Consider the following 23,016-nt stretch of genomic DNA (forward strand, 5'->3'; position numbering starts at 1 on the left):
CCAAACTTATGACATTTTCTTTTCTGGAGCAACTGGAGCTGAGTCAAATTTAAGTTGCTCTCACTTCCCATGATACCTTATGTTCTCTCATGCAGCAATTTAGCAGCAAATCTGGTGAGATTAATACAAGTAATTCCACTGAACACTGCATAGTGTACATGTCGGACTAAATAGTGACTATAATGGCAGCTTTTATCACATAAGGGAGCATGCAATAAGTGTAAGTGCATCATGAGGTGCAGAGAAACACAGTGAAAGTTCTGTAGAATGAATGAGATGGAGGGACTGGTGGGAAGCAGGGAAGATCTTGAACCTCACTATTTTGTGTATGAGCACTGGGCACACTCAGCTCTGCTCTGCTACTCACAGATAGCACAGTCACATTACCTTCCACTCTTACCACCTCTGTAAGGCATGAAAAAGCAGCAACACTTTGTGCATGGTCAAAGCATTGCAACTTCTTCCCCTCTGGCCACCATCACACCACATATTTGATAAGTTGCAAAGATTTGGCAGGGCACAGGGCAGGCCAGGGTGAGGATGCCCCAGCCTGCTAAATATGCTATAGCCACTGGCAGGGTGCTAGTTCAGGTTATAGCTGAGATATACACAGTACAGAACCTGGCGTAAATATTATTTCAGTGCAAGATCCTCTTCCTTTGGGCTCCACAAACTTCTAACATTTCTTTTTGTTTTTTTGTGCACTGGAAGGGAATATCAACATCTTGTTTTCAGCTTAATGACCAGACTCTATTTTTAGAATCTGATCTGTGTGACAGGGTAATTGGTTATTACTTTGGAATGCTTTAACATATCCAATTGATTTTGAGACAGTTTTCTTGTAACACCTGTACTCCATTTAAATTGTAAAATTTAAGTGAAAAGTTTCATTCTGAAAAAAACGAAAATTCACAAAGTTCACAAAGTTCACAAAAATTCTTCATTTTCAAAGTTTGAAATTTGCAGGCAGATACTTAATCTACCCAAAAAGCTTGATAACTAACATTTCTGGAATGTCTGCTTTATAGTGACACAGATTTTTACAGTTTTTTAGAACTTCAGGTGCGATTTTTCTCATTTTTATGAAAATCGCCAAGAATGATACAAAATTTCTCCAGCAGTGTGTAGTGACGCCCCATACATGGTGGTAACCTGTTGTATGGACACAAGGCTGGGCATAGAATGAAAGCAGCGCCATTCAGAGCTGATTTGCACTGTCACATTGCACAGGCTATACATTTTTTTTGGTAACATGAACATATGAGGGCTTAATATTTATGAGATGAGATACACTGTATAGATAATGCATTTTGGGGTCTATAGATTATTCATGAGATTTTAGTAGCTATTTCAAGGGGGATACAAACAAAATCATCAATTTTTATTCTGGATTTTTAGCATTTTTTTTACCTGCTCACCGTAAAAATACCGTATAAGTGCTGAAAAACACCATCTTGGCTTAAACACGAGTCTATAAAAAAATAAACTTACATACTCACCTTCCATGCTTGGCGCGGCTCGGCGAGGCTCCCTCCGGCTCTTCTTCTTTCTTCTATCTGCTGTATTAGCGAGCAGAGGCGTGGTCATGCACTCTGCTGGCCAGCGCTCACTATGAGGCACTGGTGACGCCGTCATAGTGTGCGCCGGCCTGCAGAGTGCATGGACGTGTCTCTGCCAGCTGCAACAGCAGAGAGAATAAAGAAGAGCAGCTATGGGGACAGGAGCATTAGGAAGCCGCGCTGAGCGTCAGGGACCACCAGAAGGTGAGTATGAAAGTTTATTTTTTAATGTGCTTTGCAAAGTGGGGGCTGGCTGGCAATATACTACTGAGCTGACTATATACTACACTGGGCCGTCTATATACTACAGGGGCTGGCTATATACTATAGGGGGCTGGCTATATACTAAATGAGGTCGACTATATACTACAGGGGACTGGCTGGCTATATACTACAGGGGACTGGCTGGCTATATACTAAAGGGGGCTGGCTATATACTAAAGGGAGCTAGCTGTATATATATTACAGGGGGATGTCTGGGTATATAATACTGTGGGCTTGCTAGTTATATACTACTGTGGGCTTGCTAGTTATATACTACTGGGGGCTGGCTGGCTATATACTACAGGGGGATAGCAGGACATATACTACAGGGGGATGGCTGGCTATATACTACTGGGGACTGGCTGGCTATATACTACTGGGGACTGGCTGGCTATATACTACAGAGGGTTGGCAGGCTATATACTACAGAGGGTTGGCAGGCTATACAGGGGGGTTTACTGGCTATATACTGGGAGGCTATGACCAATGAATTTCCCACCCTCGGCTTATACTCAAATCAATAGGTTTTCCCAGTTTTAGTGGTAAAATTAGGGGCCTCGGCTTATACTTGAGTCAGTTTATACTCGAGTATATATGGTTATATTTTATCTTTATCCTCTACAATTATGGTGATACCTCATTTATATCATTCTTATCTTTGCTGAATTTAACTGTGCAAAACCAATATTGGAGAAAATCTAATTTTTTTTTAGTGTCAACAACTTTTCAGAGGCATAACTTCTGACAGATCTGATTGGGGGCTTGCCCATCTCTGTCTTGGCATATATACAGTTTATGTCTTTTGAGTAGTTTGATTAATATCTGTGCCCTCCTGTGAAACTGTTTGTTCCTGGATGTAGTTTTCACATAATACTGCTGGGTAATTTGCAGCTCAAAACAACCCTTCTTGGTAGGAGACTTCTTTTGAATTCTAGGTTGTTCTTTTTTTTCCTGTCAGTTCCTACATACTTTTGAGAATGAGTTAAATAACAGCAAATTGCTTACATTCCAACTCCATTTCATAGTTATATGCTATATGTCATGTTATTCTTCATGATCATACACTGTTCTGCTGATTTATGTAACATTTATTAAAAGGTCTCATTCAAGATAAAGTATATTGACACTTAGAAACGCTTGTTACATAAAAAATGCTTCTGTGTCAGCTATCATGAAGGTGACAGATTGGTATGACTTTCTTATAATGTAAAGCTGATTATGCACTAAATCCAAGAAAGTAAAGAGGTAATAGAAAGTGAATTAGATGGCTTGTCTCCATATAATATTCCTGACACTGATAATGCTGCCTTTTCATAAATATTTTCCCTCATCTCTGTTTCCTCTACTTATATCCATTATGTATAAACTACGAAAATAACTTTTTTCTTGGTTTATGTTGTTCAGAGAATTTCATTACTTTTATCATTACTTCCAATTTGAAAAATCCTTACAAGAGCAAAACAAACAGAAAAAGCCATGAGAAGAAAACATCTCTAATACTATCATTTATCTCCAGAGCACGTAAATCTCCTTTGTCTTGCATTCTGTTGCTAGAATAAATTAACATAATGAACATTGAATTAAGAAATCAAATGCTTACATTTATGTTAATGAATTAGCGTTTTCATCAGCCTGGGTTGGGTCCTTAATGGGTCTTTAATCTCCAGATTCGTCACCCCCTTCCCATCGCGCATTCATATGATATTGAGTTCTGAGGATGTGGAAATCAAAATCAATTAAATTGTGTATATTGGCTTAGCACTTTATCATTTCTTCAGGGATATAGTGAAGTTTTGGAAATTGTAAACAGAAAAGAATAAATAAACTTTCATGTGATGAAATTGATTTACTGAAATTGGGTTTCAAAGGTACAGTCACTGAAGAGAGGATATGCTATTAGGTCTAGAATGCAACTTCAGGCCTTTTGTCTAGAAACATTTCTGATAAATGCCAATAAATTCCCAAGGCAGATTTTTTCCTAGTTTAAAAAAAAAAACAGTCTTCTGGCCAGAGCATGTTTGGAATATAAATTTTTGTATATAAAGAGTACTACCCCAGATCATATTTTGGAACACTGCTCTAGCTTTAAAGGTAAGGTATTAACCACCAACAATGTAAGGTAAAACAAATAGTAGTATAACAAGTTTACATGGTTTATTACTGCAATGTTATTAATACTACCATACTATAAATCAAAACAATTTCTAAATATTTTGTTAACATATTTGAAAAACAGGAGAGGTGTCTCTAACTGCATTGCCAGTGAGGTTTGAATATCTGTAGATGGATACCTTGTATTTCACCCCTAATAATGAGTGGACATGAATTGCAAGTCAGTAAAGAATTTGGCGGGTTTGGTGCCCATGGACTCGGAGATCGAACAAGTTCGGACACATGCCCAGATGCCATTAACCCAGGAGACAGCACCAGGTAGAGGTTGCTGTTCTGCATAGGGTTAGTCTGATGAGCAGGGACTTCTCAAAAATTAGCAATTGCCTTTTTCAGGGTATATAGAGAGGAGGATGCTATCATTATCGACAGGTGGAAATCTAAAATAATTTGCATTTTTATGGCACTCTTAAGAACTTCATTAGGCTACTCATAGGCTGCTACAGTTCATGAATATTCTTACTGCTTATAGAGAATTAAACAGCAATATTAGGAAAGACCAGACAGAAATATTAGCATTTTCTGATTTATCCAGCAAGTTTTTGAAGGACCCGTCTCTGTATATTTTTCAGCTCCAGAAAAGGTACTGGTGTCAGTAAATAGCCCGCACTAATACCAAGATTGTAAAAGTGCTACTGTCAGTGGATAGCATGCAATAACATCTAGATGTAAATATGCTACTGTCAGTGAATAGAGGGAAGCAATACCTAGAGATGTGTCTGCTTCACTTTTCTATGGTGGAAGTAGGCACCAGGGTGTTCAGCAGTATTGGTTGACCCCCAATAGGCCACACAAAGATGAGGCATTGGTCAATTGCATGGCTGATAGTGCCTTAATTCTGTAGGATTATCTTCATCAGGCTTATCCTCAGTTGGAAGTGCATGACCATTCACCATCAAAGTAGACATGAGCTGCAGGGGCTAAAAAGAGACACTAAAAAAAGTCCGGAAACACCTACGACACCCCCTGTTGCTTCAGTTGGCCCAGCTTGTTCCACTGCCCACCATACATTCAGCTCTCCATCCCCCAAATAATGGAGAGAAAGTGTAAATTTCATGCAAAAGCTCCTGAATAGGAGCATTTCCAAATAGGTGGTCTTTGAAATGTTCCTATTTGGGTTGGAAGATATGGGCAGCTTTAAAGGTCTCATGGTGGTGGTTGGTCCTGAGGCAGGAAGCCAACATGGCAATTAATTTAGAAGGACCCCACACAACTTGGTTTTTCCAGTGTTTAAATAAGTTCTGCATTTTTGAAACTTCGAATGCAAATTTTTTATTTAGCATTCCTGCAACTTGAAATGTTTCAATTCTGCATTCCTGGAACTTCAACTTGAAATTTTTCAATTGTCTGGTATATGTTTTGTTTCTTTTACTGCAGAGAGAATAAATGGGTTTAAACACCCAGGGCAACTTTAACCACAGTGAAGAAAGGGTTTCTGGTTTTCCTATTGCTTCTTTTACCGTGGAGAGAATAGATATATCTGAACACCTGAGTGACTTAACCTATGCCTTAATCTATGCTTTTTTAAGCTATGTTATATGGTAAAGGAAACTTACCATCAGAAATCTACTATTAAGGTAGATCTGATGCTGGGTTCCTTGTAACCTTCTAAACCATAATTTCTCATTTCACCAAAGGCTACTGGGGCATGGAGTAGCCTCTCCGAGTAGCGGGAGCAAAGGTTTCTCCACCTCCCAGTAGCCTCTGCAAACCATGCACCGCATTTTACTTCTGCATTAGCTCTGGCTCCTTTGGAGCAGTTGCTCCATATTCAGAGAAGATGCACATGCACATAGTGGTGCCCTATCGGCACTGTAGCCAGAGCTACTACATGTGCAGAGGGCTTCAAAGGAAGCAGGGTCATAGCAGCAGTAGACACTCAGGTAGTGAAGGATTCCAGAAGCTATTGTGGTTCAGAGTAGCCTTAGCTAGTGCTCCCTAGAAAGGCTACTCTACATTCGGTAGACTCAGGAGATAAGCTAGATTAGCTAGATAAAGTGCACACTTAGCACTTAGGAGCTACCTACGGTTCCAGACCGGTCCATAAAAGGGTCCTACAGTACATACAAATAAAATAGAAAATATAGTTTTTACTCTGACCAGAGCTCCAGGTTTTCTATAAGTTGTCTTCTAATCCAGTGTCCACCAACAGTCACTGCTTGGTACTTTTAATGGATCTCTGGCTGATGATCTGCACACATCTACAGATCTTCTGATAAAGATAGGTCACCATTCAGAACGATACCATTGCGTTTTTTTGTTCTTCCTTAACTGCTTTTAATCTTGGTGACGAATCACTGGAAGAAATACGTGAAGGGATAGCGTAGTACATCTGTACAGGTTAAAATTTATTTAAAATCCAACATACAAAAATAGTTAAAAAGGCGCATATCACAAGTAATAAACGGGACACCAGCTTCACAAGTCTGGACCTGTGAAGCTGGCTTCCCGTTTTTTACTTGTTATATTGTGCTATTTTCCCTGTGTGCTACTGCACCTTTGGCCCGTTCTACCTACACCCTCGTGCGCGGCCCAATTTCTTCCGACAGAATTCAAATGGAAAAATCAAATAACTATTCTTGGGAGTGCATCTTAAAAGACAGATATAAAGCAGTAAATTGTCTAATTCAAGTAGCAATTTGTCGTGTTATAACTTCTTGCTTAAATGATTCCTGCATTGCCTACTGTGTGCCGCAATCCCCTCCTGTTGTTTTAGACTATGACTTGCCGTGAAAGAATGTATTTTCATGCAAACTGTATCTTAAGCAGAGCCCTGACTATATTACCACACATTATACACTTAAGCGCTCTGGAGATTATAATAGAAAATGGCAGAGACATACATCAGGAACTGGAGAAACTGTTTTTTTTTTCCTGGAACCATCATGAAACATGTTAGAAGTTACTTATGTCTAATGGGTAACCAGAGTGATTTTATGATTCTTGTCACTAAGAATTAACTCAATGTACTAGCAGTCTGTGAAGAAATATGTGCTTCATTCAGAGACATAGATCTTCTATTAGGCTCATCTAACTAGGTAACTGAATGCCCAAGTGTCTAGTGAGGTAATGTATGAGAAGCAGCGCGCATCTTCACTTTCATTTCCATACCCATAATCTCCCTCTTTGTGAGCCTATTTACATCTTTGTCTCTCATGACCCAGATAGCTGATCAGAATGTAACCGTACTTCAGCTCAAATAGTTTGACTGGCAGTGAGTGACACATTTGGAATGGTACATGGTAGAGGTTGCCTTGTTATTTTACAATTTCGACAAAGCAACAAGAAAGGATGGAATCTATACTCAGAAACTGTGACCTCGCGGCCATCCTTGAAAGTATCAAAAATCATTTTTCTGTACTTTGATTTCATAAACAAAAAGAGGCCAAATTAAAAGGCTGAAAGAAGGCAAAACAGTGAAAGGAATGACTGCACACACTAAATTCTGCATAATGGCTTTTCCAGCATGAAACCTGTTACAGTAATGTTGGTGTAAGCTGCCCCCTTGTGTTACATAAATAGAACTTTAACAAAAAGTAGTAATTTTTTATGTTGAGCCTACATTGAATGTACTGTATTTGCTCACAGGTTTATCTCGTGACATCACAGTTGTGGATCTAAATTCATTTTAAGGGGATGTTGGGAAATTGTTATTGATGGCCTATCCTCAGTTTTTCCAGCCAGGCTCTTTTCACTTTAGTGGGAGCGGCACCTGCAGATACAGTACAGCACTAGCCTATCCACATGAAATGCAATGGTATGACAGGTCAGGACTGCTGGTGCACAGGTTTGGAGGACACTTGTTATTTCCCAACAGATCAGATATTGTTTGCTTATCCTAAAGTTAGACCATCAATACAAGCTGTGCACAACTCCTTTAAAGCAAATCTACCATTTGCTTTAATGCATTGTGAACCAAACATACCATGAGAATGCTGTAGCTACACTGATGCAGAAACATATCTTGTTTAATCCCTGAACTGAGTGGTTTTGCTGAAAAAAAATTATAAAATTATGAATTATTACCCTAATTATGCACTCCTCCAGCATGCATAAGGCTGCCCTGAAATAATCGCAAATGCTAGCTTATTGCTAGCTTATAGCTACTAGCGATTATTGGTCTCAATTTTCCGCCTTCACACCAGTGGGGCATGAAGGGGCGTGAAGGGGGTGTGGCCGGTGGAGCAGTGGAGCAAATTGTACTTCATAGTATCAGAATTTAATATTCCTTGCAGTACACTGTAAAATCACAAATGTAATTAAATTGATAAAAAACCAAATTGGCTGCATTTTTTTGTGGGTTCCATATCTATGGATTTTCACTGTACACTCTAAATATACCCCTCCCCTTTATTTTTTTGTTTGCTAGGATCAAGAATATACTGTATTTATATAGGTATATGCATTTTTTGATGGAAAATGATGGTTGGTGTAGTACTTTTTTCCTTTTGAATAGAACACATGCATAATTGAACATAAGGTTTGGTTGCAGGACTGTTAGAGGTCAGTAGTAATCACAGTAGTATTGGTCTTCAGTTATGTTTAGTTTATTTATCAGCATAGCATTTTAGAAAACGAGGGACTGATATGTTTTATATGCTTCCATTAGATAGTCAGTGATCTTATTCACATTAACCTGTATGATACATGTCCTCTGCTATTTGTATCGCAGTAAAAATCTACAAGAAAAGTAATGCAACAGAGCAATTCACATGGCTTCTTTTTAATGGTCCAGTATAAATTAGAGCATGTCCTAGTTTGATCCATGAGGATAGACAGATACCCCCTCACAAGTAGCTGGGCTGTGCAAAATAGTAATTGCTTCAATGAAATAACATTGGCCTTGTGAAAGTAGCCAAAAGATGCACTACATTAATATTCCAACATCAACCACTATGATAAATTTTGGTAATTTTAGGCTGGCTATTAGTAAATGTGGAACTATATTTTAAACATTTTTATGCCAGGAGATATTATCTCTGCTTCAGTTACCCCCATATTGTTAGAGTTTTACTTCTTTTCTGATTGGAGCACAAGATGGATGTATGTATCATGGCTGGCTGCTTCTAGTATAGGGGGAAATAGGGAATTGTTTTCCTATACTGTAAAACAATCTCAACTTTATTATTTCAATAAGAATACCCATCAGTTGCTTAGGGAATTTTGGCTGTATATTGTTTTTGATAAGATGCTGTAAACATTTGCTGTACTACTGATGGAAAAAACACATTTGTGTGTAACCAGCCATAGTGTTAATATTTCTCTTTTTCTAAACACTGCTATCAATCCCATTATGCTCCAACACAAGATGATATGGGAATTTACCATTGTCTGCCTGAGTAAATTATCTTTCTATCTATACTTTATAATGATAAAGAATATAGCGTTAAACCATTAAAGTAGGCGCAAAAGTAGGCATTTCTGAAATCAAACCATTCTGGATAGGAGGTGCAATTTGTTACAGAGAAAACAAGTCCTTAACCGGCTCTGTACACCATAAAATAAAAAAGTTATGGCTTTTTGTAGATGGGAAGTGAAAACAGGACATGCTGTGCACTATTTTAAGGTGATGCCTCGTGTGGCAAAGGTATTATTGATAGCTCTACTATTGTTTTTAACTTTTTAAGATAAAATATGCTAATTTATAAGTCCTATTATCTAAATTAAAACCTCAGTATTGCCGTGTTGGTACTTAGTTTGGCCACTCATTCCCTAAATTTTTTTCTATCACTTATATATTGCAATTGTTGGGAAACATAACATAACTCTCTACTCTTATGTTTTTTAAATACTTTATATTTTCATAATTTGTATGTGATTAACTGCATATATATTGTTATGAATACCTGTTTAGTATACTTTAGATCCATATATATATATATATATATATATATATATATATATATATGTAGATAGATATATGTAGATAGATAGATATATTATATGTAAGCTGATGCTGACTTTGCTTTTACATTTTAATGGTCTACACTTTAGGTACTGATAGTAAATGATATAGTCAGTAGTCTCATCAAGATCCTACTGCACAATCAAAATCCTGGCTTCTTACAAGAGAACAGTGCATTGTTGAAGATCAAATGATAGTACAGTGAATCAACAGGCATTCATCAGGATACAAAGTTACCTTTTCACATTACATGACATAAAGTACATAGTAAAAAAGTATCCCACTGCTCACCTGCATTTAAATTCTCAAAGAATAATAGATTTCACCACTGGAAAATAGTGCATAAAATTGCAACTTCAGCAAAACAAAAAAACAGAAACATTGTTCCATTTAACCAGAGATTTTCTTAAAATGTATCTTTCAATTATACAGAAATCTAAAGAAAGAGACCTGAAGGCAAAAATGCATTACTGACTAAGCGGTCCTTACCCATAGCCTGTCCTTATACTTTTACACATGAAGAGTTGAGAACTGTGTCTAAATAAAAGTGCCTTAAAAGGCCAAATAATTCCCAATTAATAGTCTTATTAATTGGCCTGTAGCAGTTTCACATGGGAACCAAATTTAGGAACTATATTATAGTGTTGTGATGGTCACCATATAGCACCAACATGCAGTGCCTGGTCATCTTTTACTTTATTTATGTATTTAAAAATATAAAATTATTACAATTTTACAATTAATTTGAAGTCATATTACACAGAGTCAGTATAATAATCATACAATAGTACCATCCACAGACTTTTGCTGGCCCCAGTGTACATATTGTTTACAACAGTTCCTACAATTGACCACCATTTAGCCCAAATGGGTGCCGGGCAGTGATGACAGGGTTTTTTTTTCTAAAATGGATCAGTTCAAGCCACTTCACTTGGGCTACCCCAAGCACCACCTACCCTGTTTCCCTGAAAATAAGACACACCCTAAAAAATAAGACCTTGTGAATTTTAGAAAGCTTAGTAATATAAGGTCTCCATGAAAACAAGACCTAGCGGCAGTCATTGGATAGAATCACTGACTTTTGTGGTTCAAATGAGCTACAAGCAGCTACCTGGGCAAGAAGGGGTCATTTAAGAAGAGCACTATTCCTAAACATGAGAGATTGGGGCCAATGATTCCAATAGAAATGGGGTCCCATGAAATTCAGAGTGTCCAGAGTTGTAAAGTAGTTAAAGAAATTGTTGTTGTCTTCAACTCCTATCGGATGTCAGCACTTCCTGGTTCTTTGAAGTCACCCTGTCTCATGACAGGATTGGTCCTGTGATGTCGACCACTGAAACTGGCCAGTCAATGCAGAATGACCAGTGAAGTTGATCTCAGTCATGACAGATCATGTCATGACATATGTAAGTCAGGACAGATCCCCTTGCTCCCCAACCCCACCATTCTGCATTTGGTGGTGTTGGAGATACTTGTGATCTGTCCTGTAGGTACTGTTGCACAATCACTATTACAACCCACCCTGGTTCCGTTTTCCTTGCATTATTCCAAGTACTGTCCGTTTTTCCTTGTGTTATGCCCCCATTGTATGCTTTCTCTCCCCCCAACTTGTAAGTGTGTTGTGATAGCACAAGTAGGAGTAGTGCGCACAGTGTGTAAAGGGGGTAGTAGTGCATGTGATGTGTGAAGGATGTATCAGTGCATGCAGTTTGCAGAGGATTTAGTAGTGCGTGCCGTGTGCGGTAGATGTAGTAGTCCACGCAGTATGCGGAGGATATAGTAGTGCATGCGGTGTGCGATGGATGTAGTAGAGCATGCGGTGTGCGATGGATGTAGTAGTGCACGTCGTGTGTGGAGGAGATAGTAGTGCATGCTGTGTTAAGTTTTTTTCACATTTTTCAGCAAAATTATACCACAAATATAAACTACAATGTGTCAGAAGAAAACAATCTCAAAATAAGTTAGATAAGTTTAAGTGTTAAAAAGTTATTACGACCTGAAGAGACACTGGTCAGATTAAAAAAAAAAACGGGCTGAGCCTTGACATGCAAACTGGCTGCGTCCTTAAGGGGTTAAATAAAAAAGTTAAGGATAGTTAAATGTACCAAAGATTGTAAATAGAGTGACAAGACTGTATTCAGATATTTCCCTTTTATTATGTCTCTGTTCCATCAAAATATATATATATATAATTTGAACAGTATTATGTCATTTAGTTATTTCTTACTACCTTCTTTTCACATGGGTCATTCCAAGCTACTGTAAATAATATGTTTTTTGGTCTTTCTCAAATACAAATATGTTGCTGTGTGTCATTATATGATTGTTATTATTGGTTCTCCACTAAGATGGACAGTAAACCTATGAACATCAAGTATGGTGAAAAACTTAACACCATTGTAAAGGATTTCCAACGTTGCTATTATTGTAAAAAATGACTTCTATATTTTAGAGAACTGTAAACCATACTATTATGAGTTGATAAAATCATTGTGAAATATACATGAATTTCTAAGAATCTCTCTACTCCATTTCTATACAAAATACACTCTATTAATATTTGCAGCATTTGCAGTCATAATGTTTCAGCCCCATGGGAGAAATTCATTATGTGTTGAAAAACCATTTCATAATATTCTAATGTAAGAAGATAATCTCAGCAGAATAAAATAGAAACCAGAGAGGTACTTTCTTCTACAATTCACACTGGCATATGGTTTCCCCTTTGTGGTAAATTATTGCTTATACATTCTTTGTGAGAGTGATATGTTTATTAAGAAGGGATGGCAAATGGCCAATAACAACCTGGAAATTAAACAAAGGAAGAAGTAAATAGAAATTATATTACACTGCACTTTAATGGGAAAACTCTTATCTCCATCAGAAATACATTTCTACCAATACTCATAACATAACAGATTGAAATGACATGGTGGTATAAAGTACAGGTATTATGTGCTAATGCAGAAAACATGAGCAGATTCACTGACAATAATGTGGTGCATCAGTGGCTTAAAAGCTTAATGTGCCTCAGTTATTGTGTGTACAGCTAAACTTGAAAATATTTAGTTTCCATGATCTGTACAATATGCTTTTCAGGCTTGCAAGTGGTTTTCTGGTATACAGTTTAATGACCTGTCAATCAACATGTCACTGATATGAAGAATGGACAGTTCTTAGCTCTGATGATACACAGACACATTTCCTTTACATTATGTAGTGTGTTACCATCTATTATAAACATTGCTGGAACTCATGTGTTTTAACATCAATAAGATCTTGCTTCCCAGCTCTTCTCCATCCCCCGAGACCCTTAGAAGATGTCTGATTGACAAATCATTAAAATGTATTAGAGAAAGCTTTGCAAGCTACAGCTGTTATACCAGGTTGAAGAGTGAAAATTACTTTTATTACAAGAAAGTGAAAGACTTAAAGGGGTAGTCTGATTTCAGCAAATACATGTTATTGTTTGTATGATGTGTCACGGGTGCTCCCCCTTGAAAAAAAGAACACGCAACAGCGGTAAATCCTTTCATATAAGATCTCAAATTACATTTACATAAACAGTTCTGTATTATTCTCTATTAAATTGGGTATATTGGGATGCTGGGATATCTAGGCTCCTTTATTTTGCCACAGTTGATTACTATTGGTTGTATCCAGGCTTGTTCTAGCTTTTCCAGCTACTACCCCCAGTTGTGCTCCTATATTTTCTAAAACTACTAAGGAGTTTATCTGATTTCGTAAATGACTATTCAGCCCCATCAGAATGTAGATTATTTTTTTGTCTGCCTCTTCCCTGTAAATTTCTTATTTAAATTTCTACAGAATCCATCTTTCTAGAAAGATGGTTTATACAGACAGATGTATAAGGTGATAATGAAGTGGGGAGGGAGTAAGTAAAAGAGTGAGACAAACAAAAAGTGAGGGTATGGGAAAATATTGAACTCGAGCATGTCCTAAGGGGTATTTTAATAATTCTTCAGCATCCAGGGAGATTCAATGAACAGAAAACTGGTTCAGCTTTGCCAGTTGATATTACTGTTATTTGGGACCAGGAAGCTGCACAGGGGTATGCTGTCGCTAACTTGTAGACAGAATTCATAATCTAGGGAGTAAGTTCTTGGGTGATGGAAGAGATGTCCAGTTTGTTAATTTGATTCTATTGTAAGCCTTTTCCAGAGTGTTTTTATTCCCTCTAAGCTTCTATCCAGGATCCAGATGACTAAAACTAAAATTACTAGTAATTAATCCCTTCTAATATGAAGTAGACACCTGCGTGGAACAGGCTCTGTTATTAATAGCGAGGAAAAAAAAAGGGCAACATCTGCATCTTTTCTTCTGTTAAGGTGAACAAAATATCTTCTGTTCACCCTCCATTTTGCATTTCTATTACACACTTCATTGATACAACAGAAAACCTTGATGAAGGTGTGAACTAGTGCATATTTTTTACAGTACACAATATAGTGAAGATAATAGCCTACATGTATTGGCATGTGCAATAAATCATATTTACTATTTGGCAAATTTATGTGGCACTTTAAGGAAATTTACTATCTTAATTTAACATGGTAAAGCTAGGACAAAGCTAGGACAAATACTCATAGATCAAGGCACAGGTGACTGTGGTAATCTAATATATAAAGCTGGGTGTGTGTATGTATGTGTGTGTATGTCTATATGTGTGTGTGTGTTTATGTGCTCATGTCCGGTTAAGGAATCTGCACCGTCACATTTACAATCACCAAATTTTGCACAGCCGCTCCCTGTGACTCGGGGAATGCCATAGACTTGATTTTGAGTCCAAGTTTTTACCCCCTGCTTTCCAAAATATACTTATTAATCACCAACAACAGGAGCCAGTGTCTGCTGGCTGAAGTGGAAGTTAGCAACCAATCACAGCTCAGCTTTTAGGGACCAATCACATCTCAGTTTCTATTTTGCCTCAGGTCATTAATTAGCTTTAATTGATTACTATAGGCAAAAACCCATATTTATCAAAAAGAGTGCAAACTATGTGCAGTTTGCCTGTGAATAGTGCAGGATGGGCAAGATTCAGGAATTGTGGGGTGCTTTACTGAATCTGGCCCTACCTGCCTTGTTCCGACAGAGCGCACCAACTTCTTTTGGTGCAGCTTTAACATGGTTCGTGTCAAACATCACATGAAATGCTGAATGAAATGCTCCTCCCGGTGCAGCAATTTTGTATTGCATTGGGAAAGGTGCAGCCACTTCTTAAATACATATGCAAGAAGTTTGCACGTGAAAAGTCAGACAGAAACTGGTACAGGGGTTTTGATAAATGTGGGCCAATCATCATAAGATATAATAAAGTATTTGTCAAGTCACTGGCCTAAAGTACCTTTTTATTAGTGCTAATATTTCACCTCTTCAATCCCTTGAGCTGGTTTATTGTAGGCATTTCCAATCTGACATGTGCTAGGTGGTAATTTATTATATAAGAAGTTTACTGGAACTGGGAATATTTATATACTGTATTTGGAGAGGAAAGGGAAAGCAAAATAAAAGTTCTCTGAAGTGTAGGTTCAGCATTAATATTATATTTCAAGCGTAATAGCATTGCTATTATATCATATAATGCAATATTTATCAGTTTGATAATAAAGTGAAAAGATGTATTTTACTCCTTAATGCCAAAGCCACTTCCATCGTGTTTTAATTTTTACTCTCTGCCCTCCAGTAGCCATAACTCCTCTATTTTTCTTTTGAAAGAGCTGTGGTCTTGTTTATCGGGGGGCGAATTGTACTTTCAAGAGCCACTATTATGCACTATGAAGCTAAAAGAAATCCAAATGTAGTGAAATGCCATTAATGATTATGACTCTCACTGATTGGTCTAGAAAACAAGTTGTTTTAATAATTGGTCTAGTATGATAATAGTCATAATACATGTAAGTTTTTTATTCTCATAATTTATAAAACAAAATAAAATTATTTGGAACAAATTCACAATTTACCATCTCGAACATTTTTATGCTGTTTTATATGAAGCTGTGTAAGGGAAAAGTTTTTGCAGAATGAGCTTTAGTTTTCATTGATATCATTTTAGGAAATGTACACCCTTTTTATCATTTTAACATGTGTTTTAATGCAGGGTGGTTTCACTGCTTGTATTTTTAATTTTTTTTTGTTGTTTTAAAATATTTTTGTTACTTTTTAAATTATAAGTTAAACAATGTACTGCAATACTTCTTCGATTCTAATCAAGTGGAATTTGATACAAATTTTCATGGAAAATTCGTTTCGTCACGAATCCGAAGTTTACGCTGATTAATGGGAACAAAGGTTTTTTCCCCCTTTTTTAGCTAAATTGCCGTGAGCACAACATGTTACATGGGGCAGAGAACTCTAGGAAGGAGAATCAGTGACCGGATGGTGTTTGTGATGTCACACAGCCCTATAAAAACAGTCAGGCATTTGCAATCCCGTCATTTCACTCTGAATGTGCGGTCTGTAGCAACCAGCTGCTTTTACTGTACTGTGCTGTAGTGATTTCTGCTCCTCTCCTAATGTGTGCATTCAGAGGCATCTGTATACCCCAAATAGCAGCTTTTTTTTTGTTACTGGAGTGACTAGGAAGAAATATGTTTCATATCCACAGAGCTGCTGTAGTGATTTCTGCTCCTCTCCCAGGGTGTGTGTTTTGGAGGATCTGTATACCCCAAATAGCATTTTTTTTGTTACTGAAGCGACTAGGAAGAAATCTATTTCATATCCACAGAGCTGCTGTAGTGATTTCTGCTCCTCTCCCAGGGTGTGTGTTTTGGAGGATCTGTACACCCCAAATAGTAATTTTATTATTACTGAAGGGAATAGGAAGAAATCTGTGTCATATCCACAGAGCTGTTGTAGTAATTTCTGCACCTCTCCAAGGGTGTGCGTTTAGGGGAATCTGTATACCCCAAATAGCAGTTCTTTTTTGTTACTGAAGGAAATAGGAAGAATTGTGTGTCATATCCACAGAGCTGATGTAGTGACTTCTGCTCCTCTCCCAGGGTGTGCTTTTTAAGGAATCTGTATACCCCAAATAACAGGGTTCTTTTTGTTACTGAAGGGAATAGGAAGAAATCTGTGTCATATCCACACAGCTGCTGTAGTGATTTATGCACCTCTCCCAGAATGTGCATTTTGGGGGATCCGTATACCACAAATAGCAGTTCTTTTTTGTTACTGAAAGGGAATAGGAAGAAATCTGTGTCATATCCATACAGCTGCTGTAGTGATTTCTCCTCCTCTCCCAGGGTGGGCTTTTTGGGGGATCTGTACTCCCCAAAAAGCAGGGTTTTTTTGTTACTGAAGGGAATAGGAAGAAATCTGTGTTATATCCACACAGCTGCTGTAGTGATTTCTCCTCCTCTCCCAGGGTGTGCGTTTTGGGGGAATCTGTATGCCCCAAATAGCAGGATTTTTTTTGTTACTGAAGGGAATAGGAAGAAATCTGTGTCATATCCACACAGCTGCTGTAGTGATTTATACTCCTCTCCCAGGGTGTGCATCTTGGGGCATCTGTATACCCCAAATAGCAGTTTGGGGTTTTTTGCTACTGAAGGGAATATCCACAGAGCTGATGTAGTGATTTCTGCTCCTCTCCCAGGGTGTGCGTTTTGGGGGATTTGTATTCCCCAAATAGCAGGTTAGTACATGAACAGGAGACATCGCTTTCTCCTCCACAATGTCAAACTTCTGTTCCTGCATCAATGTCCCCCTCCTCCTACTCCTTCTCCACGTAAAGCAACAAGAAATCAATGTGTGGCTTTCTCTGCCACAACTGCAAATCGGAACCATGGTGACAGACAATGGGAGGAACATGGTGTCTGCACTGCACTGGGGAGGGATTGGCCATGCACCCTGCTTGGTGCATGTGTTCAATCTGGAGTACTACGCTGTGTCATTTATATTTCAGCCATTGGCAGCTCATGCGTGACACCTGCCGTTTGCTCAGGCCCTTTGAAGAGGCTGCATTTTTTGTCAGTCGCCAGGACTGCGGGATGAAAATCGTCATTCCACTGCTTCATGTCCTGCAACAGATGCTGCAAAATCTGACTGGTCAGGGCACTGGACAAGTGGCAACTACATCTCATGGCCACATGAGTCCATTGGGGGCTAAACTGGCAGAGGAGGAGGACATTGGAACATAAGCAGAGTCTGGTGAAATTAGTGGTTTTTCTACTCCGGTAACAGGAGAGGAGGAGCAGGAGCATATGGAGGTAGAAGATGAGACAGATGACCCAGAAACACCGTGGCAGTATACAGTGGAGATGGAGGCCTAGAGTCCCTCAGAGTCACTTGCGCAGATGGCCCGCAGCATGCTGCTTTGCCTAATTAGTGACAGCTGAATAGTCAACATCCGGCATAGGGATGACTTTTGGCTCTCCACCCTCTTGGACTATCACTACCAGTCAAAAATGGGTGCCTTTTTTCTATCTGCCGAGAGGGAGGAACAACTGGCATACTATAGATATATACTGTGTAGACAATTGGCCGCGGCCTATGTGTGCCATTGTCCATCCTCTGTCAGGTCTGACCAGGGGATTCCTGGCAGTCATAGCTCACGTACCACTGCCACCGCTACAGTGGGGAGATTTGGGGGTAGGAGCAGTAGCAGCTCCATCAGCAGCAGCTTGTCTGGAGTCCTTAATGAGCAGCTGACCACTGGTTGTAATCACTTACATTTTGGATGCTCCAATGATGCAGTAGGTCAAAGGTTCTCTTGGCTGCCAGGTTCCAGTTATGGCGATCTGTTACACACAGTCCCTGCTTTTGCTGATCGCTGGGACATCTACCACCATTTTCTCAGTGGTAGGTTGTCCTATAGCGCACCCTCCTTACCTGCAGCCGATGACTGGACCTTTTTTAGCATCCTCAGGACCTCCATCAGAGCCAGAAAATAAGGATATAAAAATATTTAAATTAGCTGGGGGCTCTCAGGGTCACATCGGCCCCCTGCTTCATTGTTATGTACCCCTTCCAGCACTCTCTGCGGCCAGACAGCCGATTGACATCACTTGCTGACATGCATGTGACTGATCACATGGCCGTGACATCACTAAAGGTCCTTTATCCTACTAGTGGCCACAGTGTAATCTGTTGAGCGGCAGCCTCTGCCTATGTGCTGCTGAAAGATACAGCTGTCCGCACATCCTCTCATATAAATAACAAGAACAACATTGGTACCACATAATTTAGGTTGATATGTTCTCAGTGTATAAATGTTACATTTCCCTTTTTTGTGCACATTTTTTGAAATGTAATGAATTATTAAAAGATTTTGCAATTTTTAACTTTCATCTGCTTTATACTTCCATCTTTGTGTTATTGATGTCCTATTCAAAGGAAGAATAAATACCTAACACTCCAGGCTCCTACCGATCAGCTAATTCAGTATGCCTCCACCCCTGCAATCAACATCCATGGTGAAGTTGGAAGAATAGCTCTGTTCTCTGTGTAGTGGCCTAGCTATGTCACCACTAACCTGTAAGCAGCTAGAATCTGCAGATTGGTAGTGAATGAAAGTGTGGGATAGACAGGTCATCAATGTGAATTTTCTGGAAGATTCTTTTACAAAGACTTCTTTACAAAATGACTAAGAATAAAATGTTTTCTGGTTGTAACAAAATGTAGTAAGGTTTAAAGCAGATCTGTCATCTGAAATAATGTCTACTATTGTGTTGGAGGGAACGTGTTTGCAGTTTTTGTGAAGTACTTTTTAGAAACTTTGATTTCTTTCTCCAGAAGTAGGCTGTAAAGGTCTCCACCCCATCTAGCAACAATCTAAGTGACTGTCTATAGAAAAGTTTGTATTCAAAATTGTGTGTCTGTGAAGGCTGAATAGGGGTTGTGGCTTCAATGGTTTCCGCCTTAGCCTTTGCCTCAACCAACTTATCTATACAACGTATTTTAACCCTATTCTTACCTTCCTGCTCTCTTCCCTGCTTGTACCATCTTTTTTATCTAGAAGAAAGTGAAAATAAGAAATAGTGGGAGTTGCAGGGATGTATTGATCCGGACAGCGCACTTGAATGAATCTCTACCAGGTCAGACATGTTTAGTCAGATTTTGCAGATTTAGCTATAGTCTCTGCCATTTTCCGTAAATATGATAGCAGAGAGGGCATACTATATCTCCTCCTGAGAGTATGGAGATAAGGTGCTCTATAAGCAGATAGTATAAACTGTAGGCAGAGGTAGAGCAGGAAAATTAGCATAAGGTTAAAAAAATGTATGGAGTGTGTGTATGGAGGCTGTTTTGCATTAAATATAATAAACAATTATACAATATTTTACTAATCTATATATCTATACTGTACTTGCTTATAACAAAGATTTTAACCAAGGTTTATTGCCAGAGGACTTGAGGCCTGGTCTTGTTGGGCACGCACCCACGACTTTCCTCAATCTTGTGGGGTTTTGACTTTGTGGGGCACATTTACTAAGGATCCGTGGGACGCATTTCCGTCAGGTTTCCCGAATTTTTCCGTTTTGCGCTGAATTGCCTGGGTTTTTGGCGCATGCGATCAGATTGGGCCACATCGGCGCTGGCTTTCATGCAACACAAATTGGGGGGCGTGGCCGTTGGACAACCCGACTGATTCGGACAAACCGCAGATTTAGAAAATCCAATTGTGTCGCAAGATTAGCACTCAGATACACCGGGAAGAAGAAGGTGAACTCCGGCAGACCTCAGCAGGGAAGCGACACATGCAGGATATCGGGTGCACAATCTTACTGAATCGCGGCAGATCCGAATCCTCGTTGGACATTCCGGATCGGCGGCGTCAATGGGTGAGTTAATGTGCCCCTGTGTGTTTATCTGTATAGATATCCATTGTTCCAGCACAATATCTTCAATCTAAATGACTTCATGGATTATTTGATTTCTTCTGACCTAGTTAAAACTGAAAACCATTAGTTGCTTTGCACTTCACATATTACATTTTTTTTATGATTAACAATAAAAAGCTATTGATTTTTTTGCTGTCATTTTGAGTTATTATTATATTGCTGTTTAAACTTAACTCTAGTTACCCTGTTTACAACAAACACTATCTTTAAAGGGGTATTAAAATATAAGCTATTATGTAATTTGCTGTTGTTTAAAATTTTGCTCCCCTCAGCAGAAAAATGTTGTGGACATACATTATAATAGAGAATTAAAATGCTACTGGTCCTTTAATTTACTACTACTGGTCCACATCACATGTCCTGCACCTACCTGGGCAATGTGATTACCACTATGTTTGGTTGTAGTCGGTTGGTTGCAGTGCAACCGATGTTGTGGTGAGACGTCATCTCAGTGAGGTAATGTGCATTGATGGCAGTTACACACATCATTACTATGGTAACAGAGCAAGAAAGTCTGTTACATCATCGCTGGGAGCAGAGCCTGAGAGAGAGGATCTGTTACTGACTACTTTAGAAAGCCCATAAAATTTTGTGAATCATTAAAGCAAACTAATTAAGCTTAATTTTGTGATTAATGATATTGAGTTTTGTTGTATTCACTCATTTAGAGCATTATGGGTTTTTGTAGCAGACGTACATATTCCCAGATTACCCCTTTAATGTTAGTGTTTAGTACAATTGTTATTTATTGATGTACATAGTAGTGTAGTGTTCTGCACAAAGTTAATTTCTTTTTAGGGAATGAGTAGTAGCTGAAATCACTTAGTATATTCTGATACATAACAGTGTAGTGACAGAAAATAGATGTACAATGGGAGAAAATGCATGTGTATACCCATACCATCTTATAGTACAGTGACATGAACTGCATGTGTATACCTGTAGCATCTTATAGTACAGCGACAAGAATGCATGTGTATACCCACAGAATCTTATAGCACAGTAACAGTAGCTGCATGTTTATACCCATACCATCTTATAGCACAGTGACAGTAGCTGCATGTACATACCCATAGTATCTTATAGCACAGTGAAAGTTACTGCATGTGTATACCCATAGCATCTTAACCTGCAGTGACAGTTACTGTGTGTATATAACAATAACAAACTGTGTGTGTATAACTATTCTGTCTTATAGCACAGTGACAGTAACTGTGTGTGTATAACCATACTGTTTTTATAGTACAGTGTGTGGGTAATTGCTCTGCCTTGTATGCCTTGTAGCAATGCAAGAAGCAGGGAGACACGCAGAGTTAAAGTCCAAAACTCAAGTGTTTATTCACACCTCTTTGTCAAAACACAAATTCAGCCTTGGCTTAGGCACATACAAAATAAACCCTGCCCGGCTGGGCACTGCCTAATACAATCACCTAACAGCACCTAACTTTACATGTAACTGGCTGCCAGGCACACGCTCTTGGCCAGCAGAATATCAGGAGGCACTCAGTTACCTTTGCTGTGTCAACACGGTCCAGCCTTCAGCTCTCCAGGTAGTGCCTCACCTACTGTTTCTGGCCTGCAGTCTAAATTAGGCTCTAACGAGGTCTGTGGCCCACCCCTGTGGGCGGTGTCTATGCTAGCTAGGCCAAATGGACCAAACAGACTATTCCTGCTTACCATATGTCTGCATTAACCCTTGGGTTACTGCAGACCAATCCAGTGCTTTTACCATGTACTTTTTATCTGCAGGGCAGACAGCGGTTCTCCCACACGACACCTCTCAATTTCTCACAAGTGACATTGCATTATTTTAGTTTTTATTTAACCCCTTTCCGACGCTCGTAGGGTGTGGGTACATGGGTACTCACAGGCTGAGCCCCCTCCATATTGCTGCATATTGCAGCAAAGACTTACCCAGCGATCACAAGTCTTATCCCTGCGATCTTGCCAAGGATCGTTGCTCCCCGTGACATCATCGAAGACCCGAAGACCGGAGGCTGTCTCATTTTAACCCTTTTGTTCAAACTCGACAAACCTCAACACTTTATGCACCACTTAAGTTATTTTATACTATTGTCACATATAGTAAATCAATACTCAATAAAAGGGAATGATTTCTTTTTACACGTAGCTAAAAAAATGTGTAAGTATATTGGTAAGTGACTTGTTATGGTTAAATAAGAACTCATAGGGAAAGGGGCAAGGTTAACTACAAAAGACTCAATACAAAAACATTTTGAAAAGTTCTCCCATT

At 38.8% G+C, this 23,016-nt stretch overlaps 1 protein-coding gene and 1 long non-coding RNA gene across 2 annotated transcripts in view; one reads left to right on the forward strand and one right to left on the reverse strand.

The window, feature by feature from the left end:
- The window catches only part of GRIN3A (glutamate ionotropic receptor NMDA type subunit 3A), a 203,456-nt gene that overhangs the window by 115,907 nt on the left and 64,533 nt on the right, over positions 1 to 23,016 (forward strand). The window lies entirely within an intron of this gene.
- Positions 12,617 to 21,205, reverse strand: LOC140088700 (uncharacterized). Its single transcript, XR_011850060.1, has 3 exons — positions 21,133 to 21,205; positions 19,835 to 19,872; positions 12,617 to 12,702 (listed from the first exon to the last, which is right to left on the reverse strand). It is a non-coding gene; the product is annotated as an uncharacterized lncRNA (long non-coding RNA).

This window comes from Engystomops pustulosus, chromosome 1 (assembly GCF_040894005.1).
Source record: "Engystomops pustulosus chromosome 1, aEngPut4.maternal, whole genome shotgun sequence".
NCBI lineage: Eukaryota > Metazoa > Chordata > Amphibia > Anura > Leptodactylidae > Engystomops > Engystomops pustulosus.